The sequence below is a fragment of the Herpailurus yagouaroundi genome, unplaced genomic scaffold, assembly GCF_014898765.1.
Source record: "Herpailurus yagouaroundi ecotype Mexico unplaced genomic scaffold, PumYag 140, whole genome shotgun sequence".
NCBI classification, from domain to species: domain Eukaryota; kingdom Metazoa; phylum Chordata; class Mammalia; order Carnivora; family Felidae; genus Herpailurus; species Herpailurus yagouaroundi.
This window is the reverse complement of record NW_024412395.1, coordinates 83,975,060-83,990,658: the sequence shown is the minus strand read 5'-3', so window position 1 is coordinate 83,990,658 and position 15,599 is coordinate 83,975,060. Positions and strand designations below refer to the sequence as shown.

At 40.0% G+C, this 15,599-nt stretch overlaps 1 protein-coding gene and 1 long non-coding RNA gene across 2 annotated transcripts in view; one reads left to right on the top strand and one right to left on the bottom strand.

The window, feature by feature from the left end:
• Positions 1 to 15,599, bottom strand: part of PARD3B (par-3 family cell polarity regulator beta) — a 1,026,938-nt gene that overhangs the window by 241,519 nt on the left and 769,820 nt on the right. The window lies entirely within an intron of this gene.
• LOC121030953 (uncharacterized) lies at positions 1,258 to 7,128 on the top strand. The gene is made up of 3 exons (XR_005790475.1): positions 1,258 to 3,955; positions 5,394 to 6,372; positions 6,629 to 7,128. It is a non-coding gene; the product is annotated as an uncharacterized LOC121030953 (long non-coding RNA).

Here is a 15,599-nt window from a genome sequence, read left to right as displayed (position 1 = left end):
AGCCACGGCCACTTGACATTCCTACCTAGCCAGCAAGTGTCCTCGTTACCAGAGCCCAGGTTAAGTGTTGAGGGAATTCGTGGCCCCTCTTGAGGCATCTGTATGCTTCATTTAAGCATACTCCAGTTGACAATAAAAATCACACTCTGCCTTGTAATACGATATTCAAGAGTTGCAAACAGAATGAGTCTTTGCAATTTTGAGAGGGTTAATGCCCTGCACTTCCTTCACACAAATAAAAGATGGAGAGGATTAAAGTCTGGGAGATTACCAGCCGTTCGGAGCTTGTTTGACAGGCTGGAACCTGAGAACCTGACTGCATCAAAATGTAAAACAAATGCTGTTTGTCACCTGTAACAAGGAGGACTCAGATGTAATTTCTAGGCTTGAATAATAGGGGACAGAGAAAACAGTACACTGGGGAATGCCAGGTCTCTCATTTACGTCATGACTAATAAAAAAGAGATATAAAAGGAGGGGGCCCTGAACACGAATGGTTCTCTAGGAAATTCATACAGGAAATCACCAACCTATGGGACTTTAAAATCTTGAAGGTTGGTCTGAAGTTTAGTTTATTTAGCCTTTAGCCTTTAGTTTATTTAGCCTTGACTTTCTTAACTCCTGAAATAAAGTCAATGGACAAATGGAAAACTTTCTCCCTTGTTCTGTTATCCTGGCATGGCTGATTTACTTGAAGATTTCTAAGAATTCCATATTTCAGCTCCATATTAGAACTGACAGATGCATTCAACTTGCAGACAGGGAGGCTACATGATGTTCACGACATGGGCTGGGAGATGGGAGGAGAAGGGGCTCCAGAAAAGAGGTACATTTTGTTTCTTGCTCTTCCATGTGTGTTTTTTCCCAAGGCTGAATTCTCATTTCTGTGCAACTGTGCTTCTCTGCTTTCTTGCTTGCAAAGAGAAATTGAGGATTTACTGTGCTAGGTACTATACTAAATGCTTTATATGTTCTACCTCGTTTAACTTGATCCTTATCTTACTCTTTTTACTTTGGCAGATCCTGGTACAGAAAAGGACCAGTCTTGGAAAAGCCATGAAATTAGCTGGGCAGCACTCTCCTCTCCAATGCTCACCTGATACTGCCTGGGATTCCTGTCAAGGCATCCCACTGCGGTGGCCCTTCTGGAAACAGTTCTCTGTTCTGGAAGTTTTGTGATGCCCTGACATCTGTTAAATCTTTCTTGATTCCTAGTTCCTGAGGTCCCAGCTGAGCTTCAGGTAATCACAGGGCGTACAAAGGTATACTGTAAGCTGTTGCCAAAGGCTCCTTGTATTCACTTCAGCAGTGAACACAGCCCTTTAACAGCACCTTCAGTGTCCTGGGCTGCAAGGAGAGGGCCCCGTGGAAAACCCAAGTACCAGAACTCTGGCAAGGGTTAGAGAGACTCCTCACCTCCCCAGTTTCAATCCTTGAAGGAAGCCTATTTCACCCATATGCATTTACAAGGAAGGTTCTAGACCTTTCTAATGTTGGCTTGAGCATGGCCCAGCAGTGCACAGGAATTGTGGCATTTTCTGAGAGAAGAGCGCCACCATCAGGAAGAGAGTGTAGAGGCACCGGGGAAGGGCAGAAATCCGAAAAGCTGGCTTCTAATTTCAACGCCGGAAAGTGCAGGCAGGCCACTTATTCCCTCTAACGTCTGGTTTCCCAATTTCAAAATACAATAATAATGCATTCTTGAATTTATGTCACATAAACTAGCTAGTGTGAGCTAATGAAGGCGACTACTTGGACAAGTTAAAAGTATATAAATGTAGGCTACTGATGTGACTAAAATTACAGACCCTGGTTATGTCTAATGGACTACCTACAAGATTATGAATGCCCAAATACAGATGGCATAGAAAAAAAAAATCACAAAAGGGACTGGGGTATTTTCCTTTATGACCTGAGCCTCTCAAGATGCTTCCTGAGGAACAGAATACACATTCTGGGCTGTGTCTACTTCATTATTGTCTGTTTACCTGAATTATGGCAGCATGACTGATTGAGACGAGACATAATGTTATTTAACTGTAAATTTGTTGCACAACCTATTGAACACGAAGTCAAAGTAAGTTATGATTGAACAATGGAAATAAATAGCTATAAATACAATGGCAATGTGAAAATCAAAATAGAGCAGGCTATTATTTTGTTCTGACATTAATTGTATAATAATACCTATATTTAAGGCTGTGACTCAATTTTGTGTGTCAAGTCAGAAAAACAATTGATATAAAATATCTGAATTAGTAGTGGCTGCTTTTCATTGTCACCAGCTTCTTCTGTCCAAGAATCTCTGTAAATAAATTTTGATGCGGCAAACATGCCCAAGGTCGTAGGTTAGATAATGGTTATCCATAGCAAATGGGTTTAAATGCATTCAGAAAAGGTCTAGCTGTTTGAACCTAAAATAACCTAGTACTCTAAAGATCACAATTCTTTGTCCCTCCAACGCTGAGATGCTAAAGTGCCACCAGCTTGGGTACTAATTTAAGACAGAGTAAGACTGGCTTGAGGTGTGGGGAGAGCTAGGAAGATGAGTAGGGTGGAGTCAACTAAAGGACAGTGGAGAGAATGTGTTTGGGGGCTTAGTGGGTAAGAGAGGACCTGGAAGGAGAGTGTGGAAAGCAGCCAGATAGAACGAACCTGATTCTATGTGGCCATGATGTGTGACACGTAGGAGGCAAAATAGGGCAATGGGTAATCTCCTGCACTCGTTCTCCTAGTTAAACTAGTAAAATTTACTCCCATTAGATGAGATTAGTTATCTGGAGATGTTACCTTAAGGGGCAGGATGAAATCCAGGGTCTAGAAATCTAATCAAGGTGAGTGTGGCTGGAATGTGGGAAGATGGCTGAGGCTCAGTCAATGGTGTTGATAAACCCAAAGAGGGAAATAATGTGTTCTGCTGAAATCTATGCATGGGTGGGAGCAGAGGGCGGAATGGACAAAGAAGAATCTGTCCCTGTGTCCTCGACGCTGTCCAGAGGAAGAAGTGGTCAGGTTTTTTGCCTTACTTGGCAGGTAAGTATAGCTCCACTCTGGGCACTATATTTTATAGCACGCGTATGTCTCTAACTATATGGTGTGATGACATTAGATCTTCCATCTACCACCTTCTCTGGTCCCATGAGCTCCTGACTCTAAAATGCTTTGCCAACCTACTCTCCTGCAGAGAAGAATGTGCAGGTAATCAAGAAAAGCAAGTACCCAGGTTGGCATGGCAGTACTCTATCCCACTGTAAATTAATAAATTACATTGGCAATCTGTTTTATGCAGTAATTTCCTCCAAGATTTTTTTCATTCCCTAGAACAGGTGTCCAAGTTACATCCACCTAAGGAAACATGGACAAAATCAACTTTCTCAATCTGCAAAACTGAGGTGATCCTGGGTTAGGATTGCAAAAAGAAAATAAAAAAAGGAGGAGAAAGGAACGAGGAAGGTATATAAGACATATTAGAAAGACACAGTTATCCCATATACTGGCACAAGAAAAAAAAAAAGATACCAATGAAACTGAGTACAGAATAATAGAACTGTAATAGACTCCATGTATGTAGAAGAATATATACAACAAAATTATATATTGATAAATAACAAGAACTAAGCACTTTCAGTATGCCTAGGAACATCTCATTTCTTCTTCATTGTGACTTGGAGTCCTATTAAGTAGTTGCCTATGTCACAAAGCCGGTGTGTGACAGAGCCGGGATTCAGACCACTGCAGTCAGGCCCCAGAGCCCATGCCCTTGACCAGTGCGCTGCGTGTTGTCTCAGGGCATCACAATCCTCATGGACAGGAATAATGTTCTCTAGTGGCTGGTGCTGGGAAAACGTCTTTATTACGTTAAGAAAAAAAAAATCAAGTTGGATTACTACATCCCTAGATTATGCTATAAACCACAAAGTAGAATGTAAATAGATTAAGGACCTAAGTATGAAAGGTAAGCACATCAACCAAATAAAAGAAAATGTAGGGAAAATATCTTCGTGACCTAGGAGTGGAAAAAGATTTCTTAAGAGCCTAAAAGCCCAAACTGTAACCAGTTCCATTGAAAATGATAGGGTGGACTGGACCAGTTCAAAGTTAAGGATTTTTGCTTTATGAGGTATGTATACCAGTGGCAAATTCAAAAGACTGTGAATTAATAAGGATAAGGAGAACCCAAAAGAATAAAGAAGAAATCAAACCAAAAAGATGGTCAAAGGAGATAAATAAAATTATAGAATGACAAGCCTGAAGAATTAGTAAGCATATAAAAAGATGCCCAAACTCGCTTGCAATAAGAGAAATCCATACTAAACCATAATAAAATGCAACTTGATATGCATTAGAATGATAAAAATTAGAAAGGTGGATAATACCAAGTACAGGTGAAGACCTTAGGAGATGGAAACATATATCAACACCATGATTCTGGGGATGTTACCTGGCAGTAAAGAGTTCATTCAGTGGGTCATGATTCTGAGCCAGAGAAATTTCCTCAGGTGCAATAGGGGTTATGGAAGAGGATGTTTTTTTTTTTTACTACCTTTGGGTAGGAAAGGGGGCTACCTAGACGTCCATCGTTAGGGGATACAGAAGTAAAAGGCAGAATATACATACCATAAAATATCATTAAAGGAATAAATTAGATTCATATAAAATTATTTAGAACAGACATTAAAAACTGCTGTGTGGAAAAAATCAAACAATGATCTTTAGAGCAAAATATCATTTCTGTAAATTAAAAATAGCTAGGTAAAACCACTTTAATTGTTTACGGATATAGACTAAGCACTTTACAGTAAGTATATGTAGAGGAGATGAGAACAGAGGTATGGATTGGAGATAAAAGGAGGGGAGAGAAACTCACACAAGGATGGGTGGATAAATGAGAGAGCTGTGAACTGAGGATTATTGTTCAGTCAACTCTTTGCACTCAGTCCAAAAAGAAGAAACAAAACTGAACTCTTATGGTAGGATTCTAATGGAAATACATTATGGACAACCTCACCAGACTGGGGACATACATAATATTTAAAAAAAAATTTTTTTTTAAACATTTATTTATTTTTGAGAGACAGAGTGAGACAGAGCACAAGTGGGGGAGGGGCAGAGAGAGAGGGAGACACAGAATCTGAAGCAGGTTCCAGGCTCTGAGCTGTCAGCACAGAGCCCGATGCGGGGCTTGAACTCACAAACCATGAGATCATAACCCAAGCCAAAGTCGGTCACCGACCCACTGAGCCACCCAGGCGCTCCCATAATATTTCATGTCATTACCATGGAGGCAAGATATAGTAGTGTTCAGAAAAATTCAAGTTATTTTCAAAAGTTGTATTCTCTTAAAAGCAGAGCAACAGATGAAATATTAATTTGCTGACAATTTTGTCTTTCAGAAATTGGAGGGGTTAATGAGAGGAATTACCAACAAAGCAAAGTTGAAGTGATGGGAAACTTCAAAGAAAGTGCTACTTGGTGTTCATAAGAGTCAGACAAAGAACGGCTGGGTAGAGTCATTTCTAATCATTCAAGCTTACTAATTTCCAGATTCCCAGAGCCACCCCGGGGGGCTTCAGATTCCACAGGCCTAGGGATGACCCAGACATTTTTCCAATTTTAAAGCAAGCTGTGCCACAGACTATACTTCTCAAGATTTGGGGACGCAAAGTTCTGAAAGTTCAGAGGAAAAAATGATACGGTCCCATGACCAGAGTCTAAGACAAAAAGATGGCTTAAGGGAGAAGTGAGGTACCCAACAATGAAACGTTGACGATAAAAGTGTAAAGTTAATATGGGTGAGTTAAAATGCAGTGGAGGATGTGGGGATGTAAATAATGGCATGTGGCTGATGACACAGGAATGATACAACAGAGGAGAAAAGCACACAATCAGAAACCAATACAAAGAGGATTGGCTTAAGAACAGTGTCAGGAGGGGTTAAATCTGAGAATGAGCTCAAGCTTGAGAAAAATGCAGAGGACAATAAAAGGAATTGTTAACGTATGTTTAGAGTGAATGCAAGGAATGATTCACATCCCCCTGGGGGCAGATATTATAGTATTAGCAGATGATAGTAAAAGAGAACAGAAACTGTTAGCATTCTGTTCGCTCCCACCTTCCCTATCAGAGGGAATGATCTTCAAACCAGGCCACAAAACAACAGATTAAGAAGGAACTGAAGCCTGAGAGATAGGACTAAAAGGGAGCAGCATCTAGCTGCTTTCTTTAGGTTCCTATCTCCAGGCCCAAATGAACCTTATCCAAGTTCACTGAAGGAACTGGAAGATATGACCATAGAACTTTTGTGGTGCTCTCGGAGCAAGCCTGGAAGACACGGGGGAGGGCAGAAGAGTAAGCCTAGACAAACGGCGTGAGGTTTTTTTTTTTGTTTTGTTTTTTTTAATTTTTTTTTTTTCCAACATTTATTTATTTTTGGGACAGAGAGAGACAGAGCATGAACGGGGGAGGGGCAGAGAGAGAGGGAGACACAGAATCAGAAACAGGCTCCAGGCTCTGAGCCATCAGCCCAGAGCCTGACGCGGGGCTCGAACTCACGGACCGCGAGATCGTGACCTGGCTGAAGTCGGACGCTTAACCGACTGCGCCACCCAGGCGCCCCAAACGGCGTGAGTTTTAAGGCGGGGCGAGTAATCGGGGAGGGGAGGAGATACATTTTAAAAAATAGTGGAAGAGTGAGTTTCAAGTTCCTGGATGAATCATTAAATAGACGGCTTATAGAAACTCGAGAGAAAAAGAATGAGAACGGGGTAATTACTAGGGACTAAAAAGGACTCACTAATAACAGCTTGTGCCAAACTCACCTCCTTTCTATTTCTAAAAGATTCACTGTAGGAGGTGAGGGATGTTGGAATTACTTTCAAAAGTTCATCAGGTGATTCCGCCATTCAGCTAGGTATAGGGACATTGCTAAATAGGCAGGAAGACCCCTCCAAAGCCAACGATCCAGTTACAGTATGCTTTTTTTTTTTTTTATCAATGACATCACTGCATCTATGGCCTCTTGTTTTATTTCTGTTTCTTCTACTTTAACCTTTCTTAAAACTTCCTAACATTTCAACAAAAGAGGAACATGACACCATGGATTCTTTTCCTTAATCTTTATTCTAACAACTACTAGAAAATGCCATCTCCCTTCTCTATTTGACTTTAGAGCACTCTGCATAATTACAACCTCTAATTTATTTTTTCAGAAAACTCTGAAATGTTCTTTTCATTTCCACAGCTAAAGCTTTTCTTCAGAACTCCAGATTCTTTCACTTCACATACTTAACATTTTCTACCCTCTACTGGTATTTTTCTTTCTTTTTCTCTGTCATTATGGGCTCAGCTAAAATAACCCTCTAGTTTCACTCGGGCAAGTTCTTCTTGTTTTATGAAACACGCGTCTGTGCCCGTCTCAGCCCTTTTCCTTCTCTGACTCCTATCCTTTGAGCTCTTTTAATTTTTTTTATGTTTATTCATTTTTGAGAGAGACAGACAGACTGACAGAGAGAGAGGGAGGCATGGAATCTGAAGCAGACTCCAGGCTCTGAGCTGTCAGCACAGAACCCGACACGAGGCTCGAACTCATGAGCCGTGAGATCATGATCTGAGCCGAAGTCAGGATGCTTAACTGACTGAGCCACGCAGGCGTCCCTGAGTTTGTGTGGAAGTCCGAAAGTAATTCTACTTTTGTTCCAAACTGAATTCCACCCAGGAACTTTTTATGGAGCGTATTCTGTTCTCAATACCCAGTCCAAAGTGTGTAAGACACATTTTGTCTTCAAATGCTTCACTATCACTGAAGAAGTCCAAACACATACATCTGAAACTCAGGGCTAATTATGATCGAGTAGTAAAATATGCGCTTCCTTCCTCCTCCCCACCACACCATGACCAACATTTAGCAGGTACTTGATACTTTTGTTTTATCAATGAGTAAGCAAATAGGTGAACATGTGTTCGTCCGAATTCAGTGTAACACGAGGCCAGAAAAGAAAAGATCACAGTGGAGCAGAGTTGCAAAGCAGCCATACGATTATTACTCAAATAAATGTTAATACTTACACTTTGAGTCTAGGGGAAGAGAAACTTTTCCCCCAGAAATTTCTTGTGTTTACTGTTAATGGAGTGATATTCTTTTATGTGTACACTAAGCAGAGCTTCCCAATAAAGGATAATATCCACATCAATTTCAGAAATAATCCCAACAAACACTTTCTCTATCACCGTCCTAATAGATACTGTAAGATGGATAAAATACGAAGATAAACAGTTTTTCATTTTTCTTCGTCGCATTCTTTGCCAAACCATCCCAAGAGAGAACTGAGCAGTAATATAAAGTTGTTTTTATTTTTATGATTATTATTCAGTAATATAAAGTTTGATAAGATTCCACTACCGAGGGACAGCAGGAGAAAGGGGAAGAGAAAGAACTTCCAGGCATCAGGCAAGAAGGGGCAGCTGTGTAAGCTCAAGAGCTCTTGATGATTTCATACTGGCTCTTTGAAATTTCTGGGTAAGGATGTAAGTTATTCAGAAGAGACCGGGCATCTTCACCCACATCAAGTTCTCAGGATTGTTCAGCCACAACCCTTTTCTCAATATGAAAAGAGCAATCACTTCCTCTACATGGTTGAAGCAATGTGTGAAGATTCAGGATAAAGGACTTAATTGGTCATTTCAAAAATCCTAATTCTTGACACATGATCATTTGCTGATCATTATCAGATTCGTAAAGGTTTAACAGAATCACTTTAGGCTTACCATTTTTGCTTAGTTTTCATTTCTGCTGGTCTCTTTGCAATCTAATTTTTGTTTTATAGAAAGTATGCATCATGGCTTAAAGATTCTTCTATCCTAAAGAATTAGTCACCTGCAAAAGATGGAAAAAATCCTACCTAATTGGGAAAAATTGGCAAAGCCCTAGTTTCTTTTTTTTTTTTTTTAATTTTTTTTTTCAATGTTTATTTATTTTTGGGACAGAGAGAGACAGAGCATGAACGGGGGAGGGGCAGAGAGAGAGGGAGACACAGAATCGGAAACAGGCTCCAGGCTCTGAGCCATCAGCCCAGAGCCTGACGTGGGGCTCGAACTCACGGACCGCGAGATCGTGACCTGGCTGAAGTCGGACGCTTAACCGACTGCGCCACCCAGGCGCCCCCAAAGCCCTAGTTTCTTAACTAGAACTAGCTACCTCTTTGGGGGGCCTCATGTAAAATGAAAATGTGCAGTCTGGTGTTCAACGGTTGTGAAGATTTTCAAGAGATCAACGGCAGAGCATTAAATGCAGTGCCTTGCATGACCACAAAGCAGGCCTGCTCTGATGGCCTAATGGAAGGGCAGCTCTTGGCCCATGGGAAGGACGAGACATACTAAGCTGCGAAATATTTTCCCAAGAATCCAAGAAGGTTAAACAAGGACCTATTCTATTTTATATCAAAGATATCTCCTTTTCTTTGGACCCTGAGCACACACATCTATCATTTTCTTAGTCCTGTGCTGATTCTCTGCATTTTTTCCCATTTAAAAGTTCTCACCTCACTTACCTCCACTGTATCCCAGGAGATTATCCTCCTCTATCACTCTGGCCCACCTTCCTTCCCATTCCAAATCCACAGCCAATCCAATCCTACATAAGCTTCATTTCTAGAGTGTTCTACAAAGGGCCCTGCACAGTTCTAATATTTTTTCGGGGGAAAGGAGGGAGAATGGTAAATCTTTGTAATCTCTGTAATAAACCCCTCATTGGAAATATCAGTTAATTCTCATAGCACCAGAAGATAACTGCCCGAAAGAAAGAGGCCTCATCAGGAAATAAGGATTTGAGTCCTACCCTTTGAGCAAGTCACTAGGATTTCTGAACCCCAGCTTCCTTATCTGTTAGACAGCAATACTGTATTCTTTACTGATCTCATCGAGGTAACACAAGAGGCAAGTGAGAGAGTGTTTATTAAAATGCTTTGTAACCTCTGGAGCACCTGGGTGGCTCAGTCGGTTAAGCATCTGATTCTTTTTGTTGGCTCAGGTCATGATCTCATGGTTTCCTGCATGAAAGGCCCTGCAAAGGGCTTTGCATTGACAGTGCAGAGCCTGCTTGGGATTCTCTCTTACCCCCTCTCTCTCTGCCCCTCCTCCTCCCACGCTCTCTCTCAAAATGAATAAACTTAAAAAATGCTTTGTAACCTCTAAAGAGCTTTAGATACATAGGATATTATTTTGGTGAGTTTCTTTTTCTTTTCCTTCAAAAAAAGCTTTTTTAAAATTTATCTATTTTTGAGAGAGAGACCGAGTGCGAGTGGGGGAAGGGCAGAGAGAGAGGGAGACAGAATTCGAAACAGGTTCCAGGCTGTTAGCACAGAGCCTGATGTGGGGGCTGAAACTCACGAACTGCGAGATCATGACCTGAGCCAAAGTTGGGCGCTCAACCAACTGAGCCACCCAGGCGCCCCAGTTTGGTGATTTTCATGGAGTTTGTTTCTGTAATGCCAGCAAACTGTAGGCAGCTACCAATTTAGATTGAAAGGAACATTGATTTATAAATCAGTGCATCTAGCTTTAATTCCAGTTGCTAATAATGTGCTGAGGGATGATGGGCAGATGAATCCACCTCTCCAGGCCCGAGTCTTCTCATTTGTGAAGCGAGGTTTCAGTTGTATCACCCAGAGTCTTAGCAATTCTAAAATAATTGTATTTTATTCAATTCATTTCTTTGGCAAAATGTCTACTGGGTTCCTTCTATGTACCAAGTAATAACCTAGAGTCCTTGGGATACAAAGACAGGCCATTTCTTTAAGGAGTTTACTAGCTACCCAGAACATTCCAGAAGAGTATGCTTCACCTGAGTGGAACAAAGATGAGTAAGGTCTGGTCTGTATGCTCAAGGAGCTCAACAGGGAGATAGCCAAGTAGATAGAAAATTACTATATACGTGACAAATTTGTTCAATAGGGGCTTACTCATAGGCCACAAGGGCAGCAAAGAAGTGGACCTTGCCTAGTGCAAGGCTGGCACTGGGGACGTGTTCAAAAAAGCTTTCTGGATAAACTATGACAAATGTCGCTCTTGTCTAGGAGCACACGTGTACTTCTATTGCATATGTTCCTTGTGGTACCCTTAATGTCTTTCACTTACCGTTTGTGGACACATTATTCCCAAGTGGTGGCAAATTACTCCCAAGTGGTGGCACAGGCTGGGCATACTAATGGTTTAAAGGAATTAATTAATGGTTTAAAGGATCTGAAGATACTGGTCTAGACAAATCCTTCTTAGACCGCCTAATGGAAAACCTACTGCTTTGAAGGTAAGGAGATTCTGTTGCTTCTTACCTCAATACATTTTTGGGAGACTTTTAAAAAACAGAAAGATGAAAAACTGATTTTTTTTCTCTGTATGACGTAGCCACTGTGGGGTACTCTTTCCACTGTAATAGGGTACTTCTGAATTACATGATAAAACGCAGACTGGTTTTCACAAGAGCAATGAAACTAGATGAGTCAGCAGTCACAAGTAATGAGTCAGGGGCACAGCAAATGGACGGCTCGTGGCTGCAAAGTCTTGGGCACCCTTTAGGTGATGCAGACTCAGGAGCTGAGTGGAACCCGAGGTTCTGGAAGTCTGGTACTGTCTGTACATCTCTCACATCTCAAAGAACTTGAAGTGTCATTCGGTGGCAAGACAGAGACTAAACGCTGCCTGTGTATATGACCCAAAATGTATCCTTTTCTTTTTGTGTGAAATATTGAAGTGAAGGTGATAGAGAGGTAAATCAAAGCAAATATTCTATTTTCCTATAGGTATTAACCAACCTGATAAAATCCTACATAACTAAATAAAAATTACTTCATTCTCTGAGTGACACGGATCTGACTTAAAATTGTGAAGTTCATTATCTTAAAAATAGAGTCCTTCAGGGTCACCAACTACCATATGAAACCCATTTACAAGACTCCCTATAATCCAGGACATGAGAAACCACAAAACTCTGAAATAAATATCCAACCAGCAAAGATAATCCACGGCTGTACAGTGCAAATAAAAGCTCCACTATGTTTCTTTTTCCCTCCTTCACACATGGTTCAAATATTCACTCCTCCATGTTCACTTGATGTAAGATTCTGTTATCATTATGAGGGAAACCTATAATATGCCGACCCTACAAAGAGTACTAAGCTCAATTACAAATACCATCTTTATATAGACACAAAATCCAAGGCTTTTATGGATATCTGTGTAACGAGAACAAGCAAACGGGGTAGAACGAAGCAGCTCTAAGACTATTCATCTACAAATTTCCCACATCTATTTTAGTCTTCTAAAAGAGCTTACTACTCCATAAAGAATCATTTTCTCTTAAACAGTTGGCTTTGGATGTGTTTCCTCAGCAATATGCATACACCTGGGAGGCAGGAAGTTTGACGGAAAGACACTGGGATGCTATGTGTACAAACATTCAACAGATGACATCACGCACCTCTTTAAAGGAAGTCTCTGATCTCTGGAAATCAATGTTTTCTCTTACTTGCCCTACATTTCACTTCTTTTAATATTCTTGAGACGGAATGGCAGCCAAACTTACTCACAGAGCTACATTTAGCAATTTTAGAATTAAAACCATATAAAAAATCACTGGGAACAGGAATAATTGCTTCCAATTTCCAAGGCAATTGCTCCTATCTTAAGGCTCCTGGTGGGCAGCAGAACTGCAGACATTTCTGCCCATGGAACCTTTCTACTTAGCAAGATCTTCATTTCTTAAAACCTAAGTTTCTGCAGTAGCTTCTTCCTCCCTTCTCTCTCAATCACAGCCAAATTGTATACTCTATCTTTCAACTCAGTTCTAGGCACAGTTGATAAATACTCTCCCCACCTCTACCTAGCCTAAGGGTGCCCTTTCACAGTGTTCTGAAAACCCACCACTCCTTGCCCAAAGGAAATGATCTCCACTAAACTATGGAGATTAATTGGCAAGGTATGGGGCACCTGGGTGGCTCAGTCGGTTAGGCGTCTGATTGATTTCAGCTCAGGCCATGATCTTCTGGCTCACGAGTTCGAGCCCTTGCACTGGGCTCTGCGCTGACAGTGCGAGTCTGCTTGGGATTCTCTCTCTCCCTCTTGCTGCACTTCCCTCTCTCTCAAAACAAACAAATATATAAACAAACAAACAAAAAAGATTCATAGGCAAGGTAAAAAAGAGATTATGGCCAACTAGGATTAAGACATTAATCACTGATACAATTCCCCCCAAATCATTGATACAAATCCTCATCAAGACCAGTGATTTCAAAATATATTTCATTTCACATCATAAATGGGGGGCAGGGGAAAGGAACAAAGTGAGAAAACAGAGAATAATGGCTTAATAACCACTATCCAAACACCAATAGCCCTGCTTCCATGTTCAGCTCTATATTTTATTCCAAAAAATAATATTCATCTTTGAAAAATAACAAATAAAAGAATTTCACTTATTTTGAAGAGAAAACCAGGAGATCAACCAAGAAGGTAGACAAAAAGCTGCCCTTAGCGTTGACTTGAGTACAAATAGTAAAATTTAACAAGAGTACTAATTGCCAACAAGGTATAAAATAAATAGTTTTTAACAAAATATGACAGTCATGAACTGTATAATAAAAAAGAAGAGAAAGGCCAAAAATATACTTTTGTAATTGCTAGAGACAAATCATTACAGAAATTAAGCAAAAATGGATAGTGCACAGGCTTTACTCTAAGAGTAGAGATTTTGATTCTTAGAAATATTAAAAATATTGTGGGAAAAGATAAAGGAGTATTTGGGGGGACACTCCAGAGACACCTTTTTTCTTTCAATGCATTAGGCTTACAGAAAGAACAGTAAAGTAAAAAATGATTTAGAGAAGAGAAAAGGCCACTTGTGACTTTGCCTCAGGCTATTAAGTACCATAAAAAACATGATTAAAAGTTATAAAAATACAATAAAAAAAGAAACAAAAAGAAAATAGTATTTTGGGAAGCGCTCATAAAAGTGATGGTGGAGGGGAACCTGATACAAAAATAGCAGCACTTTGTAGGGAGGGGAGCGTCATATTTTGAACGAGATTATGCTCTCTCATAAAGCCAATATTATTTCAGTGCAATCAAGTGCATCACTAATGTGCAAAATCTAACTTTATGAGATGCAGCAAAGCAGAGGAGAAAGTTGCCTTTGAATGATTACTCCGAAAGTCTAATCAAAGACATTCTCTCATGTTATCAAACACAGATGTGCAAACCAAGAGGCTAGAGATGGTTTCTTATTGAAAAAGATTGGCAATAAGATTGAGTACCTCGAATTGAATTCATCTCCTCATCATACAAAATCCTACATATACCTGGGAGGCTCTTCAAAGTCTACACGCACAGAATAATGCTCAACACATGTTTGCCTGTGATGTGCTTTTAACCTAAGCCCAAATCTTCATAAGCCAAGCCAGAAACTCAGGGCTTTCTGCTAACCAGTGGCATACAGACTACTGACCTAACTCAAGAAACATTCAGATTTTGGGACAGAGCTGAAGGGGAGCTAGCTGAACCACCACAAATCACGGCTGCTTGGTGTTTGCTTGGGTACATTCTGGTGATTTTTATTGTGTGTTTACACTCTCTGGATTAAAAAACTCTAACAAGTCTGTACTCCATCGAATGACATAATCAAATAAGATACTATGGAGCATAATATCACATTTCTCCTTTTTCTAAAAATAAAAAAAAAATTCCTTTTTAGCTAAAGTATTTCTTTCATAGCATTTTATTTTATGATTGGGAAAATGTCAGGTAACTGAGTGCTACCTACTCACTAATTAAAACTCATTTCATTTTGAACTTTAATTATATCTTCAATTCTTATTGCTGTAAAATGCTAATGGATGAAAATCTTAAATACAAATGAATAATTAATGCAGGCATATTTCTTTTTCAAAATTGTTTAATTTAGTTAAAAAATACCCTGTGTTGTAGTGATGGTTGGGTCATGCAGGGAAAGTAGGTTTGTCTTCACGATCTGCTTTGAAAAAGAAATGCAACAAGCAACATGAACTTAGCTCCTCCTAACTATCTGACTATGGGAGACCTCTCACAAGCCAGCAGAATTTGGACAGGCAGTCTGGGTAAGATCCAAGGGAGAGTACATATGAAGGGACTGTTTTTGGTATTTCCTTCTCACCTTTTCTGGCTTCTCCCTTGAAGATTTAGTTGTAGCATCTATGATACATTTCAGATTCCCCAGTCCAACCAACAGCCAATGTAATAGTGTAAAAAAGCAAAGCTGAAGAGGTTATCACTTTTCTCATTTCTTGCAGCTTCTTTCCAGATACCTTTTTCTCTCTTCCTGCCCTGAAGTGAGGACATCATTATTAGCAAAGGACAGAATATAGGGAGGTGCAGGAGAGGCCAGTTGTTCAGGAAATAGCTATCATTTGGCAAATGGCATAATAAACACATTATGATCTTTGATGTAGTGGGTAATGAGCCAGTATATACACAATATCAAAGCTAAGATTATTCTCTACCTCTGTATGTATTTTTTATTTCATCTGTACTTCCCTTTTCAATTTATTTATATTTTCCAGAATTCAACAAGTCACTTT